The sequence below is a fragment of the Arachis ipaensis genome, chromosome B09, assembly GCF_000816755.2.
Source record: "Arachis ipaensis cultivar K30076 chromosome B09, Araip1.1, whole genome shotgun sequence".
Lineage (NCBI taxonomy): Eukaryota > Viridiplantae > Streptophyta > Magnoliopsida > Fabales > Fabaceae > Arachis > Arachis ipaensis.
Window position 1 is genome coordinate 130,852,128 of NC_029793.2, and position 16,858 is coordinate 130,868,985.

The window sequence follows — 16,858 nt, forward strand, 5'->3', positions numbered from 1 at the left end:
CTTTTTTATGAAATGCAGGTAATCCTAATTATGTATCACAATGATTTCATATTAATGTATAATAATATTTTCTGTTTTATTAAGATTTTTGTGTATTTGATACTTGTTTATTTAGTCTTTTATCATGAAAACTCAAAGATAGATTTTTTTGTGGAATTTTTTTTTCTTCTTCAATATTCACTTTTTCTTTTTTCTCGAAAAATGGACTAGAGCAAAGGAAAGGTCTCAAGGCATTGAGCCAATAAAATAGGAATATTTGCTGGTTGGAGTTGAATTCGAAGGGAAAAGGCCTTGATGTATATTTAGTAGATGTTCGATGTTATGATTTGGTTTAACTAAATTTTCTAGAGAAAAAATTCTGTTTTATATGCAAACTGGCTTCTTGAAACCTAGCTTATTACTCTAAAGATTTTGTGTCTACTACAGAATATTAATATTTATTTTTTAGTATCTATTAATTAAAAAAATCAGTTTATAAGTAAAACAGAATTTGGTAACATGAGGGTGAATGCTACAAATTTGATCAAAGTATCCTGAGCTACCCTCAAAAGAGTACTAAGATCTGGGAGCACAAAGCAGGCGGTCTTAAGAGCAATTGCTCAGGAGCTATGTTTCACCAAATACCGAATCCAAACATAGCACATAGGCATATTATAAAACGTGAGCCCTTCAGGTATGAATACCTTATAACTTCTCTCATTGTAAAGGATTTGATCCTCCCACCCTCTGAATCATTAATTAATTCTAACAATCCAGGCTTTTTAATTAGGAATCGTATGATTGGAGTGCAGTAATGGGTCACTTGAAAGGGGCCGAGAGTGCCTCCCGCGTAATAATTGGAACCCATACTCTTAATTATTTATTTAAACTGGCTAATTTTATCATCCATTTGTGTAGATTATTGATGAAGCTGAGTTCTTTTTATTTGGAATTGATGACCTTACCCAAATGACATTTGGGTATAGTAGAGATGATGTTGGAAAATTTCTTTCCATTTACCTATCAAGCGGCATTCTGCAGAGTGATCCATTCGAAGTTAGTTGTGTAACGTTTATTTGCTCATTGAGGACATGTGAAAGATGGTTCTTGAAATTTTTTAACTGTTTGACAATAATATTAAATGTTCAACTATTAAACTAAATTTTGAAGACTCTTGCAGAGTTCTAATTGAAAGGCTTGTAACACCTCAAGTTGTAGTTTAAGAAATTTGTTAATCTGGCGTAAGAGGGTTGAATGATTAGCTTCCAGTTCTTTGGTTATTCTATTGTTAGAGCTCCTTTCAGTTCTTAACTGCTTTGTTACATTTTAGCTTCCAATCCTTTTTGTTTTATGTGCGCATTTGTTGGGAGCTTCTATTAACTATGCTTTTTGTATTTTTTTTAAGTGCTTCTATTACTTTATGGTTTTTGTTTCAAATTGATTTTGAAAGCTTGCAAAGAATTTGGCCTAATTTTACTAGATTCAAGTATTGTTAGTTAGGTTAAGTTAGATAATTAGTAATATTCTAGCTTTTTTTTTCTCGAATAATATTCTTGGGGGATAATATGGTTGTGTGTTTGATAAACATTGCTGATTATGCTTTGCTAATAACAACAATTGATAATTTAGATCCAATCATCTATCTATTATTAAGGTTTTGTATAATTCAACAATACATAATAAAAAATATAGAGTTTCAAGATAATATATATTCTGTAGCTAAATTTCAAATAATGGAAAAGCTCTAATTTTTAGGAAATCTTTTTAAAGAAAAATTAATCAAATGTGGTTTGATCACTAAAACAGAAGTGAGTGGACTAATCGGGTTTTGCATGACTATACCATAGATGAAGAAGAGTTGAATAGATACATACATGACACTAATAGTGTATTTGTTAACGTAGTCACATTTTTTAAGTTGTATTTGAAATAGTAGTCATTTCATGTTCTTAATTTTACTGTTGTGATGCCAGCTTGGTGGAATCAATTTTTTTCTTTCAATGGAGTGTTCTCCTTTTATACTTTTACTTCGTACTGAAACTACTTTAATTCTTGATATGAAAATGATCAATCCGTCTGGGTATAACAACTAGAATCAATATATTTTGCTTATAGCTATAGTCAATTATATCTAGCATACATTTTATTTAATAAAAATACTCAAGAAGATTATGCTAAAGCTATAGATATTTGCTTTTTCAAACGGTCCATAACCATCAAAAAGTCAGTTGATAGGACAAGAGATTAGAACAACCAAAAGAGCGAAACTTTAGTTCTTATGATTTCTTTGATAAAAAAAATTTATATTCCCAAGGAAAAACAAAGTGAGAGTCCAAATATATTTTTTGTTTGGAGAAAAAAATTTGGATTCCTAACTATAGTGATTATTCTTATGAAAAAGTGTGTTTTTGGGGAGTTTCATGAGTTGATTCAACTATGAATTTAATTGCTCTGACAGTAGAGAGTATGTATTTGAGTATATCAAGAGAAGTCCCTTCATGGACATTTTTCACGCTCAGAAAGAAGCTCGGATTGATGATAAGGTAAATTGTTATCTCTCCCTACTATGTTTTATGTTATGCTTATTAGCTTATATGCATAGTTTATGGAGGCACCATAAATGTTTGCAAGATGTTCTTGAAAATGAATGCTGAGTTATTCAAACAAATAACATTTAGAGCAAGAAGCTAAAGCCAAAGATGTTGAACAGTAGAAGAACTAAGAAGAAACTAGCAAATGTTGGGGAATAAAATAGGATGGACGATATGGTCACATAGTAGGTTCTCATTGTAAATTTAATACGTGAAAAATCATGAGGATGCCACTCTCCATAATCATTTCATAAGTTATTGGTTTATATCTCTCTTTTGGGATAATTAACATTTTTTGAAGAACAGTCATTAGTATAACTTATTAGAAGTTGCTAGCAACATTTTTTATAAGTTGTAAGTAATGTCTGCAGATTAAAGATGCTCTGTAAAATACTTCATGAAGATTTTTATGATTAAAGATTATTTATGAATTAAGGTTGAATATGTTTGTAGTATTACTTAGATTTTTTGATGACATTTATATTTTCCTGCAACAGTTATCCATCACAAATGAATCTAAGACTGAACTGAAAAATAAGTGTCAAAAATAACTAAATGATTTTAATTGATTTTTTTTTTCAGACTGAATCCTTTTTTTTAAGCGCAGTAATAGAAAATGGATTGTATTTGATTATTACGGAAGTAAGATTTGGTAATCTCAATATCTTGCAATCTCATTTTATTACTATATTGTATAAAATTTACACGCTTTAGCTTTTATGTTAGTTAGATAAAGGAAAACACTTAAAATATAGATTTTTAGTTTGTTTAGTCATTTTCTTATTTCAAATTGTTATCATTAGTTAGTTTTTGATCATCGCTTAATTAATGTAATTTAGCATTATGCTGATATTTTTTAGGATTCTTTTGAAACCAACGAAATCAATATAGTATCTTTGTCTCTAAACTTATTGAGCTTAGTACTTTTAGCTTAATGCTATAAAAAAATTGTAATAAGAATTCAAAATGGTCGTAGATATGATACATTTTCTTTTATGTCACACATTCATTTTTTACTATTTGATTTTTCATTTGGATATTTAGAATAGAATAAAGTTAAAATGGTCATTACCTAATATCAAATATTCATATACATAAAACTACAAACTATTATTTATTTACAAATGTAATTTACAAAAATTGTTCATGTATTAGAAAAAAATTGATGTGTTCTAATTTTATACTTTACATGTATATGTCAAAATTTAATACAAGACTCAATTGACAAGAGTTTCACGTAATTACATAAATGGTGAGATATGTTGACTTAATATAGTTTTTTATTTAATGTGTTTTGAACTTAACTATAAAACCAATTATTAGAATTTTGAATATTTCGTGAAAGACATTATAATATGTACGAGATGTCTCCGGTACGGATTTGAAGGGTGGATCGGGAACCCGCGGGCAAGGCTGGAACCGGATTGCTTGACTGGAACGATGGGGGGCGGTACCTGCAAAGACACTCCGACGCTCAAGTCAGAATGGATCTGAGAGGTATGAGGTGTGTGGAATGAATGATACCTGAAGGGACTTGGGCCCTCCTTTTATAGATGATGACCGTTATCTTATCTTATCTTGTTTGATTAGGATAAGAGAGATATTTGAATTTGGAAGTTGGTTAGGAGCCTTGAAGGGCCGGTTCTGGGCCTTCGGGTCGACACGGGTTGTCCCCGGATAACCGGGTGTGCGGGATCCGTGGGTCGGATCCGTAACAGTTTCCCCCACAGCAGGAGAGCGAGCGAGGTCGGTCTGTCGCTGGGAGACGTTTGTTATGGGCTCGATTTTTTCTCGATTGCCCGTATGATTTCTTTGAGGTGAGGTCGGTGCCTCGGTTTTCGTGTCGTGGAAGATTCGTCTGACCGTTTAGGTCTGACGTGACTCTTCCGTATCAGTCGCGTCTGTTGCGTTCTTCGAGGCGTTACCTTCTTTCGAGGGGGTATTTATTGCAAGTTGCGCTTTTTCTTTTTTGCCCTCGCGTTTGCTTTGCTTTCTGAGGGTATTTTCGTCGTTTTGCTTTTTCAAAAACCGTTTTGGTTTTTCTCCTTCAGTTCCCTCGTTCTGCTTTTACTTCTCTATTGCTTCTTTTTCCAATCAAAGCATTTCCTTATTCTCCATTTTTGCTTTCTGTGGTTTCGGTTGGTCTTCTTCTGCGGCATCCTTCCTTCGGGTTTTCTTCCTTTGATTTATCAGGTTAGCATTTCTCTTATTTCTTTTTGCTTCTTCTGCTTTGTTTTCTGCAGTGTTTTGTTTTTGTTTTTGCTAAGTGTAGTTTTTAGAGTAGTTTTGTGGTGTTTGTATGGTGGTTAGATAGTTCTGTTGGGTTTTTAGAAAGGAGCTGGGGAGAGTGCCACCGTATAATTGGTGGTGTGCGATGGCGGTGTTTGTTTTTGGTTTTTTACCCGCCGTCGTTTTCTGCCGTGAGGTTTGGCTGACGGTGGTGCTCGTCGATATTTTAGGTATGGCTCGCCGACGGACGGAGGGTGTGAGGGCTCCGGTGGCCCCGGCGGGGGGTGTCCCTGACCTTTTTTCTTGGGTCACCAGTGATGTTTGGGGGACACCGTCGCGGATGACGAAGGCGGACCTCCAACGGCTCCGTGATCAAGAGGCTGTTTGTGGGGGTGGCGATGCCGAACGCCACTACGAGCTTGCCCTCTCTGGGGTTGACGAGAGGGTTTGCTATACCAACCTCGACTCCCCGTCAGTGCCGGATTGGATGTGGGTGTATGAGGCTATGTTTACCCGGCTTGGTGTTCGGCTTCCCTTTTCTCCGTTTGTTCAGCAGTTGTTGAACCGGTGCTCCGTGGCGCCGTCCCAGCTACATCCGAACAGCTGGGCGACGATACGGTCTTTTGAACTTGTTTGTGATTATTTAGAGCTACCTGCCTCAGTAAATGTTTTTCTTTTCCTTTTCTTGTGTACTCTTCCAACTAAGGAGGGGAAACATAAGAAGGGGTATGTATCTTTCCGAGCTCAGCCCCACCGTCGGGTTTTCGGTTTGTATGAAGACTCCTTTCATGGTTTTAAGAGTGGTTACTTTAAAGTTCGTCCCGCGAGGGGGAATCACCCTTTTTGGTTGACGCTGGAGGGTGAACGTCGGTTCCCCACTTACTGGAACTTTAAGGCTGGTCCGTCCGTGTTTACTCGGGTTTCGAAAGAGTTCTTGTCCTCGGAGGAGCGGGATATCGCTCTTGTTCTGTGGCAGTTATTTGGGGAGCGTCCTCTTAATCCTCGGGACGTGATGGGTGATCCTGTTGCTTGCCGGTCGTATGTTGGTGTGTGTCGTGTGTGTCCGTTCTTTACTTGTTTTTATGTTTTGTTTCCCATTTTCGTAACTTGGGATTTTTGTTTCTTGTTTCCTTGCAGTTGAGATGGCTGGTGGCTTGACATCCTTGGTGCGTCTGAAGGCGGCGATGGCCCAGGAGGAGGGGTCGTCGTCCCCGGCTACTCCTGTTTCTAATCCTGCCGTGGAGTCTCAGCCGGTTTCTCAGGAGGTGATTTCCTCGGGTGCGCGGGCCGACGCTCAAGTTTCTCCTGGCCCCGCGAACTCTCTTGAAGTCGTCGTGGTGACGGCTGCTGAGGCTTCTCGGAAGAGAAAAAGGCCTGAGGACCCGAGCAGTGAGACTTTTGAGGATGAGGGTCTTGTGCCCAGCGTGATGGATCGACGCTTCGATGCCCCGGGGTTTATTGATCAACACTTGATGCCTGGAATGGAGCCGTTTTTTTATGGCTGCGATGTTTCGTTCCAGGCCAAGTCGGTGTATCGTGCTCTCCTCCGATCTGCCGTTGTTGTTCGGAAGGCTGAGCCTGTGATGGCTCAGGTCGGTTTGCTAGATAAGAAGCTTCGTCATTCTCATGCTGAGGTAGCCAAGTTGAAGGGGGAACTTGAGGCTGCCGAAGCTGCAAGGGAGAGGGCTGTGAAGTCTTCTGAGGAGGCCGGGTCAGAGATTCTCCGACTTGCCGAGGTTGAAACTTCGCTTCTCTCTCAGTTGGCAGAGGAGCGGCAGCGGGCTTCCGATGTGGGTTCTCAGGCTGCCATGCTTCTCGCCGAGTCGGAGGCTCTAAAGGCCGAGGTTGCTGCCTTGAAGAGGGAGAAAACGGAGTTACTAGCTGATGTGAAGGATGCAATTGCGGCTACCGAGGAAACGATGAGGGCTCAAGCTTCAGTGCTGGCTCCTGGTGTGGATATGTCCGTGATGGGGGCCTTCAAGACTGTTCGCGATGGCCAGATCGTTGACCTTGAGTAGCTTTTATTTTTATCTCTTTTGATTTTTCTTTTGAACTGTGTTTTTGGATATTTTCGGATGGCCAAGGGCCGTGTATTTTGATTTTGGAACACTTTATTTTCGTTTTAATAGTACTTATTGGCCGTTCGGGCCTTTTGTATGTTCCGTTGTTATTTTTGGGCCGTCCGGGCCTATCATGTATTCCGTTTTAGGCTATTTTGTGTGTATTTCGTTTGTTTCCTCAGACCGTCGTTTGGTCGGGTTCTTTTGTGGATATCCGCGTGTTTGGGCCTGGGGGGTGATCAGTCCCCCAGTTGCGGCCGTGTTTTTGTTCTGTATTTGGGATACTAAGGAAAATAGAAATAGCTGTTTTAATGGAATTTTTATTGATGGTTGGGCCTCGTTAAAACCCTCCGTTGGTGGCGGGAAAGAGTACCCGAGTTTAAAACTTAGATGAGAAATAAAACCTTAGAATTTGTAAACTGGTAGGAGAAGTACAAAAACAGAAATGAGGACAAGGGTGCGACCTTTGTAGGTTGGTCTAGGCGTAGTACCGTCGCAAGTTGGCGGCGTTCCATGTTCTCGGGACTTCGTCGCCGTTGAGCCGTTCAAGTTTGTACGCTCTTTTTCCGATTACAGCCTTGATTCTGTATGGTCCTTCCCAGTTGGGGGTGAGCTTTCCTTCTCCTGGGGTCGGGGGACCGATATCGTTTCGTCGTAAGACGAGGTCGTCGGCCGCGAATTCTCGCCGGATGACTCCGTGATTGTATCTCAGGCTGATTCTTTGCTTTAGGGCTAGCTCCCTGAGATGGGTTATGCTTCTTGTTTCGTCAATGAGGTCTCGTTCTGCTTCCTCGTCGTTACCCCCGACCGTTTTCCTGGGGCTTGGGTCTCCGATCTCTACCGGGATGACCGCCTCGACACCGTATGTTAGTCGGAAAGGTGTTTCTCCCGTTGTCGTTTGAGGTGTGGTTCGGTATGACCATAGGACCGACCCGAGTTCGTCGGCCCATAGCCCTTTGGCTTCATCGAGCCGCTTTTTAAGTCCTTTGACGATTATTTTGTTTGCGGATTCCACCTGTCCGTTTGTCTGGGGGTGTTCTACCGAGCTGAAACGGTGGGAGACACGTAGCCCCTCTAAAAGTTCTCTGAATTTTTTGTCGGTGAATTGGGTTTCGTTGTCCGAGATAACGATCTCGGGGATCCCGAATCGGGTGATGATCTGACGCCAGAGGAATTTTCGGCATTGGGTTGCCGTTATGGAGGACAGGGGTTCGGCTTCGATCCATTTAGTGTAGTAGTCTATGGCGACGATGAGATATCTAAGTTGGCCGGGTGCCGTAGGGAAGGGTCCGATGAGGTCGATGCCCCAAGTGCCGAACGGCCGTTCTGCCGATATGGTGCTGAGCTGGTGCGGTGCGGCTTGGTGGATATTGGCGTGTCTTTGGCATTTGTCGCAGTTTTTAACTATTTGTATGGAATCCCGGATAACCGTGGACCAGAAGTAGCCTGCTCTGATGACTTTTTGGGCTAAAGTCTTGCCTCTGACGTGGTGACCGCAGCAGCCTTCGTGGATTTCACGGAGTATGTACTCCGTGTTCTCGGGTTCGATGCATTTGAGCATGGGTTGCGAGAATCCGCGTTTGTATAGCTGTCCTGCAACAATGGTATAGTTGGCGGCTTCCCTTTTTATTCGTTTTTCCTCTTTGGGGTCTGGTGGCAGTGTTCCATCGAGGAGGTATTGCAGGATCGGGTAGGTCCAAGATCCCTGGTTTGAGATTATCAGGTGAGCGTTGGTTGTTGTTGACACGGAGGGTGTCTTAACGACTTCCTGGATTAACGATTTGTTACTGTGTCCGGGTTTGGTACTGGCTAGCTTGGAGAGTAGGTCTGCTCTGGCATTTCGTTCCCAAGGGACGTGCTGTATGGTGACGTGTTCGAATCCTTCTTTTAGTTTGTTTACCTTGGCGAGGTATTGTTGGAGTAGGGGATCTCGTGTCTGGTAGTCTCCGTTAATTTGGGAACTAACTACCTGTGAATCGGTATTTACTTCTAGGACCTTTGCTCCGACTTCCCGGGCTAAGGATAGGCCTGCCAAGAGGGCCTCGTATTCTGCTTGGTTGTTTGATACTGGAAATTCATATCGTACCGACTGTTCGATCGTGATTCCGTCTTGATTTTAGAGTATGACTCCGGCGCCTCCGTAGGTGGAGTTTGATGAGCCGTCAACATGTAGTTTCCATGATTCGGGGGTGAGCTTTCCCGGGGTCATCTCGGCGATGAAGTCGGCCATAGCTTGTGCTTTGATCGCATTTCGGGGTTCGAATTTGATCTGGAATTGAGATAGTTCGATGGACCACGCTAGCATTCTTCCCGCTAGGTCGGGTTTCTGCAACACCTATTTGACCGCCTGGTCGGTTCGAACCGTCACGGGATGAGCTTGGAAGTATTGTCGTAGGCGTCGGGAGGCTGTAAGGAGTGTGAAAGCTAGCTTTTCTAAGCGTGAGTAGCGAGCTTCCGCATCTTGTAGGACTTTGCTTATGAAGTATACGGGTTTTTGTTCCTTTTTCTCGTTTTCACGGACGAGTGCTGCTGCGAGTGCCTCTTCCGTTATGGAGAGGTATAAGTAAAGTGTTTCCCCTGTCTGGGGTTTGGCGAGGATTGGTGGTTCCGCTAGGACCCTCTTGAAGTGTTGGAATGCTTCTTCGCATTCCGTCTCCCATTTGAAAGGGGCTTCTTTTTTCATTAGTTTGAAGAAAGGGGTCGCTTTTTGGGCCGAAGCTCCGAGAAAGCGTGACAATGCCGTCAGTCGGCCGGTAAGCCTTTGGATGTCTTTAAGGTTTTTGAGGCTTGTCATCTCGAGGACGGCGCGACATTTCTCTGGGTTTGCTTCAACTCTGCGTTGCGTGATCATGAAGTCGAGGAACTTCCCTGCCTCCATTCCGAAGGCACATTTTGCCGGGTTGAGTCGCATTTGGTGCTTTCGTAGGGTGTTCATTATGACTTTGAGGTCGTCGGTTAGTTGTTCGCCGGATTCGGTCTTGGCGAGCATGTCGTCTATGTAGACTTCTAATTTGTTACCGGACAGGTCTCGAAATATCTTGTTAACCAGTCTTTGATAGGTTGCTCCAGCATTTTTCAAACCGAAGGGCATTACTGTGTAGCAGTACGTCCCGTCTGGGGTGATGAACGCTGTTTTCTCTTCGTCTGGTCGGTGCATCGGAATCTGGTTGTATCCGGAATATGCGTCCATGAAGCTGAGGTATCGGTGACCGGATGCAGCGTCTACCAATCCGTCGATGTTTGATAGGGGAAGGCGTCCTTCGGACAAGCTTTGTTGAGGTCCGTGTAGTCGACGCACATTCGCCATTTCCCATTAGATTTTTTCACTAGTACGACGTTGGCTAGCCAGGTCATGTAGGGGAGTTCTCGGATAAAGTTGGCCTCGAGTAGGGCTTTAACTTGTTTTTTGACTTCGGTGGCTCGGTCTGGTGACATTTTTCTTCTCCTTTGTGCTACTGGTTTAGCTTTGGGGTCCACGGCTAGACGGTGAGACATTAGGTCGGGGTTTATTCCCGGCATGTCGGCTGGTGTGAATGCAAACAGGTCTCTATTTTGTTTCAGGAGTTGAGAGAGCTCCTCTTTGAGGTCATATGGGAGGTTCCTATTAATGAAGGTGTATTCATCCTTGGTTGGCCCTATTTGTAGTTTTTCCATATCCCCTTCTGGCTCTGGCCTGAGTTGGCCGTCTTGTCGGGCATCCAGATCGGCTAGGAATACTCCGGCCGTATCTCGGGATTTCTTCCTTAGGGCTAGGCTGGTGTTGTCGCATTCGGCTGCGACTTCTCGGTCCCGTGGATTGTGCCAACGGAGCCGTCGTCGGTTCTGAATTTCATAAGGAGGTATTTGGTAAAGATGACTGCGGAGAAGTCATTGATTGTTTTCCTTCCATTAGGATCACGTTATAGGCTGTGGAGTCTTTTAGGACTACGAATTCAGATAGGATTGTCTTCTTCTGGCTGCTCGTTCCTATGGTGATGGGAAGTGTGATTGAGCCATCTGGCTTGAGGAAGTTGTCTCCGAGTCCCGTGACGCCGTGGCGGTGTGTTTGGAGGTTGTCGTTGTGGAGTCCGAGTTTATCGAAGGCTCCTCGAAAAAGGATGTTTGAGTCTGCCCCGGTGTCTACCAGTATCCTTCGTACGAGTCCTGTTCCGATTCTAGCTGAGATGACGAAAGGGGCATCTTCGGCTGAGGTGCCGGGTTGGCAGTCCTCTGGTAAGAACGTTATCGTATTGTCGGTCGCGGAGATTGGGGCTTGGTTCCTTACAGCCATTACCTTGAGGTCCTTCTTCATTGTTAGTTTTGACTTGCTTGATACGTCCTTGCCTGTGATGACGTTTACTATGATGGTCGGATCTTCCTCTGGGCTTTCCCTGGGGGGTTGCTCGACCTGTCTCTCTCCGCGCGTCTCGGTTCTCTGATGATTTTGGCAAATTCTGGGAGTTTGCCGTCTCGTATGGCTTGTTCAAGGGCGTCTTTAAGGTCGAAACAATCTTGTGTTTTATGACCGTAACCTCGGTGGTATTCGCAGTAGAGGGTTTTGTTGCCTCCTATCCTTTCTTTGAGTTGTCGGGCTTTTGGAATGATGCCTCAATCTGCTATTTGGTGGTATATCTCGGTTGTCAGGGGCGTGTAATTAGAGAATTTGCCTATTCTCGGTGGTCGGCTAGTCGGCCTGGGGTGGTCCCGTTGATTCTCTTTGGATGTTGGGTTTTGGTGAGAAGCCGAATTGCCGCGCTGGGTGTTGCCGTGCTGCCGCTTGTTGGCGGCGACGACCTGGCTGACTTCTTCGTCGTTGATGTAGTCTTTGGCGACGTTCTGGATCTCATGCATGGTCCATACCGGTCTAGTGGTGAGGTGTTTGCGAAAATCTTCGTTCATTAGCCCATTGGTCAGGCAAAGGCTTGCGACGGAATCCGTGAGTCCGTTGACCGTTAGGCATTCGTCGTTGAAGCGGTCGAGGTATTTTCTTGTGGATTCTTCTTGTTTTTGCGTGACCCCTAGTAAGCTGATGGGGTGTTTGGCTTTAGTGATCCTAGTAGTGAACTGGGCCATGAACTTTCGTGTAATATCGTGGAAGCTGGCTATGGATCCGTTTGGGAGGGCGTTGAACCATTTGATCGCTGGCCCGGCGAGGGTTACCGGGAAGGCTCTGCATCGGACCGCGTCGACCGCTCCTTCTAGGTTCATTCTGGCCTCAAAAGCCATTAGATGTTCTTGGGGATCCTTAGTTCCATCGTATTTCATATCGGTAGGTTTGTCGAAGCCTTTGGGGAGTTTTGCTCTTAGGATTCTTTCTGTGAAGGGTGTAGCTCCCATTATTATATGGTCGTTTCTCGTGCGTTTGGTGTTTCGGTCCCTCTGATCTTCGTCTGAGTAGTGTTGATAACTCAGATCTCGAGAAGCGCTGCGGTTATGTTTCTTGTTGTATCGCCGTTCTGGCGATTTCTCGTGTCTGTGGTCGCGTGAGGAGCTGCGACCGTCTCTTCTGTCGTGTCGTCGGGTTAGCGACCTACCGCGGCGAGATCTTGATCTGGAGGTTGCATGGCTTCCGTGTTCGTTGTTGTGTTTTCCTTTATTGGTTATCTTGCCTTCGAGTTCCTGAACCCGGAGGCAGAGATCCTGGATGATCTGCGCTGCTTTGTCGCTGGCTTTCTCAGGATGTCGTCGGTCCGTGACGTCGTGATCGTTCGCGTTTTGGATAGTACTCGCTATTCTCGCTTGGTTTGTGACTTCACGGTGCTCGGGGGTTGGGTTAATTGGTTGAGAGTCATCCTGGCTTGAGGGGGTTTCCTCTAGGACGTCCCCCATCGGGCCCAGCTGGCGCAGAGTCCCCACAGACGGCGCCAATGTACGAGATGTCTCCGGTACGGATTTGAAGGGTGGATCGGGAACCCGCGGGCAAGGCTGGAACCGGATTGCTTGACTGGAGTGATGGGGGGCGGTACCTGCAAAGACACTCCGACGCTCAAGTCAGAATGGATCTGAGAGGTATGAGGTGTGTGGAATGAATGATACCTGAAGGGACTTGGGTCCTCCTTTTATAGATGATGACCTTTATCTTATCTTATCTTGTTTGATTAGGATAAGAGAGATATTTGAATTTGGAAGTTGGTTAGGAGCCTTGAAGGGCCGGTTCTGGGCCTTCGGGTCGACACGAGTTGTCCCCGGATAACCGGGTGTGCGGGATCCGTGGGTCGGATCCGTAACATAATATAAATAAATTTAATATTTTTTTAAATGGCATTTACTATTGTACGTTTAATAGAAAATTTACATAAGTAATAGATTTTAACTAAATATATATAAAGCACTAATAAAACACGAAGTCAAAAATATATTTATATTTTTTGCATTAGGGATTTTTTTTATTTTGATTTTGTGATTCCGAATAACTATTTATATCGGTGTTAAGTTATTTGCATAATTATATTACTCATATCACCTTTCTTTTTTTTTTTTGTAAAATCATTAAAGTTATTGCTTTTTTTGCTTTACCGGTTTCATTTTGAAAAATGATTCCACTGGGATTCATTATTATTTTGAAAATTTACATATTGTTGAAAAGTAACAAAGAAAAAAAAAATATCTGTCGATTGTCAGCACCCTTAAGAATTCATGCTTCTTAAATCTGATATGTTAAAAAAAATTTAGAGACACATTAGGAACTATTTTTAAAATACTATCTCTTTATTTTTCAAATGGTATATTAAAAATAGACTATATTTTGTGCATTCAAATAGCAGTGAAGTATTCATTTAAGCGCCACTTTCACAATATTTAGGAATAAAGAGTAAAAGAAAACAAAAAAGAAAAAAAAAAGATAAACCAAAAAGCAACGTCCTCTATAGTACTCTCTCTCATTTAAGTTAGAGTTTGGATTAAAAGGTAGTGGTTGAGAGATTTGTAGGAACGAGTTGATGTTGGCCCAAAAAAAGTCTTACATTTATCTCTCTATTTCTTTCTTTTATCTTGGAAAATAATAAGTTTGAAGAGAGATTTCAAACATCCATTCTTTTTTTCTTTCTCTTTTTCTTCAATTAGCAAATAAACAAAATTAAAGGCCAAAATAGTAATTTTCTCAGATCCTTAAGTTCATCTTTTTATGCATTTGGCCTTCTCTTTTTGATATACTTTTATTAGCATTGAAAAATAACAACTTATATTTTTTGTAAAAAAAAGTTTATCTAAAAAATAAATTATTTTAACACGATAAATTAAAGAATTTTTTGTATATACATAAATTATATTGTTTATGGTTCTTATTCATATTTGGCCCAGTTTGGGTAAACAACTTAATTAAGTTACTTTTGAAAATATAGTTTAAACAATAAATGACTATATTAAAAATAGTTTATAAATAAGTTATTTTGTGTTTGGGTTTTTAGTTTTAAAAGTATTTATTTTATAGAAATGTGATCAAAAGTAGTAGTATTATGAGAGAAGTCATTTTTTTAACTTCTCTATAAGTTCTTAAATACCTTCTTAGAAAGCTGCAATTTGGTTTTGAAAATTGCACCAGACATTAATACTGCTACTTTTTATAAGTCAAAAGCTCAAAAAAATTACTTTTGAAGCTTCCCAAACAGACCCAAATTTATCTTTTGAACTGTGTTGTTTATATTTTAAATTATATTTGTTGTCGCATAATTTATAAAGTTGAACACGATATTACTTTCATGTTTATCTTATCGTGTGCTCTAATTTATCTTTTTTTCGATGTAGGTTTTATTTTGTTTTTTAATTCTCTTGAAATTTCAGCTGAACTCTTTTGCATGATTGATAAAAGTTTGTAGCTTTTATTTTATTTTTATCTGGGTCAATCTTCATAATTCATGGGTTTAAATGAATTTTCTAGAGAAAATATTCTGCTTTATTTGCAAATTGGCTTCTCGAAAATTATGCTCTTGCTGGATCCATTTCCTATTAGTGTGATTTTGCAATTTGTGAGTCTTCATTCGGTTTGCAGCATGATATATTTTGCAGTGTGGTTCTTATTGTTTTCATTTCCCATTATTTAAACATTGGATTATATAAAATTCACTTTTCATACATATTGAAGTCTTATTCTGCTTTTACTTATGTGGTGGAGAAAGATTCCTAGGATTTTACCTTTGCGTTCATACTCTGGCTACAAGTTGATAACATGGTACTGACATAGACATCTCTGTAATTCAGGCACCACCCGTGATAGTGTTCTCTTTTGCCAGTGCAGGACTCGCAAGTAATTTTCTTGATGGTTGTTTGGCATGATTTATATATTCTTACACAGTCGTTTGGTATCGGTTAAAGGTTGAGCCACGTTTGAGTTTGTAAGAAAAGTTTCACATGGACACAAGAAGGTCTGTTCAAAAGTAAAGAAAGATCTGATTGTTGGTGATTTGAGTAATAATTTTTAACTAAAATATTTTTCATTGTGGTCTATAAATTTCATTCGAATCATTAAAAAGTAAGTATTACTTTTTTCAAACTATAATTATAGTGAATATTAGTTGGTTCTAATTTTCTTTGAATTGATTAAAATTTTATAAAAATGTGTTAATCTTATTCTACTACAAGATTATATAAAAAAATTTTAATTAAAAAGAGAGGAGAAGTTGAGAATAGAAAAGGTCAGTTTTTTATTACTTGAACTGAAGATCATTAATTAAGTCCTATTAAAAAGACTTTTAATACCAAAATTATTAACAATAATCAATTTTCCTTTTAACATGTATCGTATTTAAGAAGAAGGACCAAATATTTTATAAAAAGTTAAATATATTCGTAATTATTTTCTTATCTAATTTTCATAATTTGTATGTTAATGATTTTTATGTCACCTAAAATTTTCATCAATTATTTAGTTTTTTTTTTTTAGCTTTTTGTCATTTTTCGTCATTCTTATGCTCATTAAGAATACAAAAAAAAAGTTGAAAAAAATGTGAAGATTACTTAAACTTTAGAATAGATAACATTTATTAATATAAAAAACTCAAAAATAAATAAAAAAATAATTCATCATATATTTTTTTCAACATTTAGTTCTTTCTTTTTAAAATATATATATATATATATATCTTTTATTTTTATGTTTCTTTAATTTTTTCCTATTTTTAAAAAGATCAGAAGTAATCAGCAACAAAAAGTAAAAAGCCAAACCTTACCACCCACTTCCTCCACCTTTCCCCCAGACAAAAAAAAAAAGGAAAGTAGCGTGAACCTCATTCGTCTCTTTCTGTGTCGTCTCACGTTGCTCAACCCTAAAACCCGACCACCGAACTTTTTCAGATTCAAAACCCTATATCCTCCTACTGTCCTACAATATATGAAGGTCTCATCATACGCAGTGGCTCCCAGCGCTTCCAAATCGTCTGACAGACCATTCTTCTGCAGTATTCGGCGGATAGTTCTTTTTTCTTGAGCTCTCGACAGATCGAAACGGTATACTTCACCCAAGTAACAAGGGACGTGTTGTTAAGGTAAATCCTCTAAAAACTGAAAACGGAAGAATCAATTTCAGCTTTTGCCCTAATGGTTGCACTGCTATCTAAGTTTTTTGTTTAGTATTTTTTCTTTTGCTCTTCTTTTCAGTTTTGCTAGCTTTCTTTGCCTTTAAAGTTTTTTTTTTGGACATGCATGTATCATACAATGAAAGATTAGGTGCCAATTTAAAGTGAAAGAAAGTAAACAGTTAATTTTCAGAACAAGACATGTCTCATACTTCCTTGAGTGCAACATCTCATTCTTATTAAGTTGTTTTTGTTTATGCTTTCTGTTACCATGATTTTAATTTTTTATTTAAACTCTTTTCTTCTTCTTTACAAAGATCACTTATTTTTCAAAGTACTCCAACTATTAATCCCAATTTTATACTCTCAGGTAAGGCTTTATTCTTTTAAGTTTTGTAATCTCTTCCTCAACTTAAAAAATATAGTCATTGTTTACATTATTTTATCGATTATTTTAAAATATAAAAAAAAATTTTTGAAATCAGCTTTATCATATTTATAATTTTTGAAT

At 40.1% G+C, this 16,858-nt stretch overlaps 1 long non-coding RNA gene across 1 annotated transcript; it reads left to right on the forward strand.

Moving 5' to 3' along the window:
* LOC110267193 lies at positions 560-1,136 on the forward strand. Its single transcript, XR_002354551.1, has 2 exons — positions 560-673; positions 770-1,136. It is a non-coding gene; the product is annotated as an uncharacterized LOC110267193 (long non-coding RNA).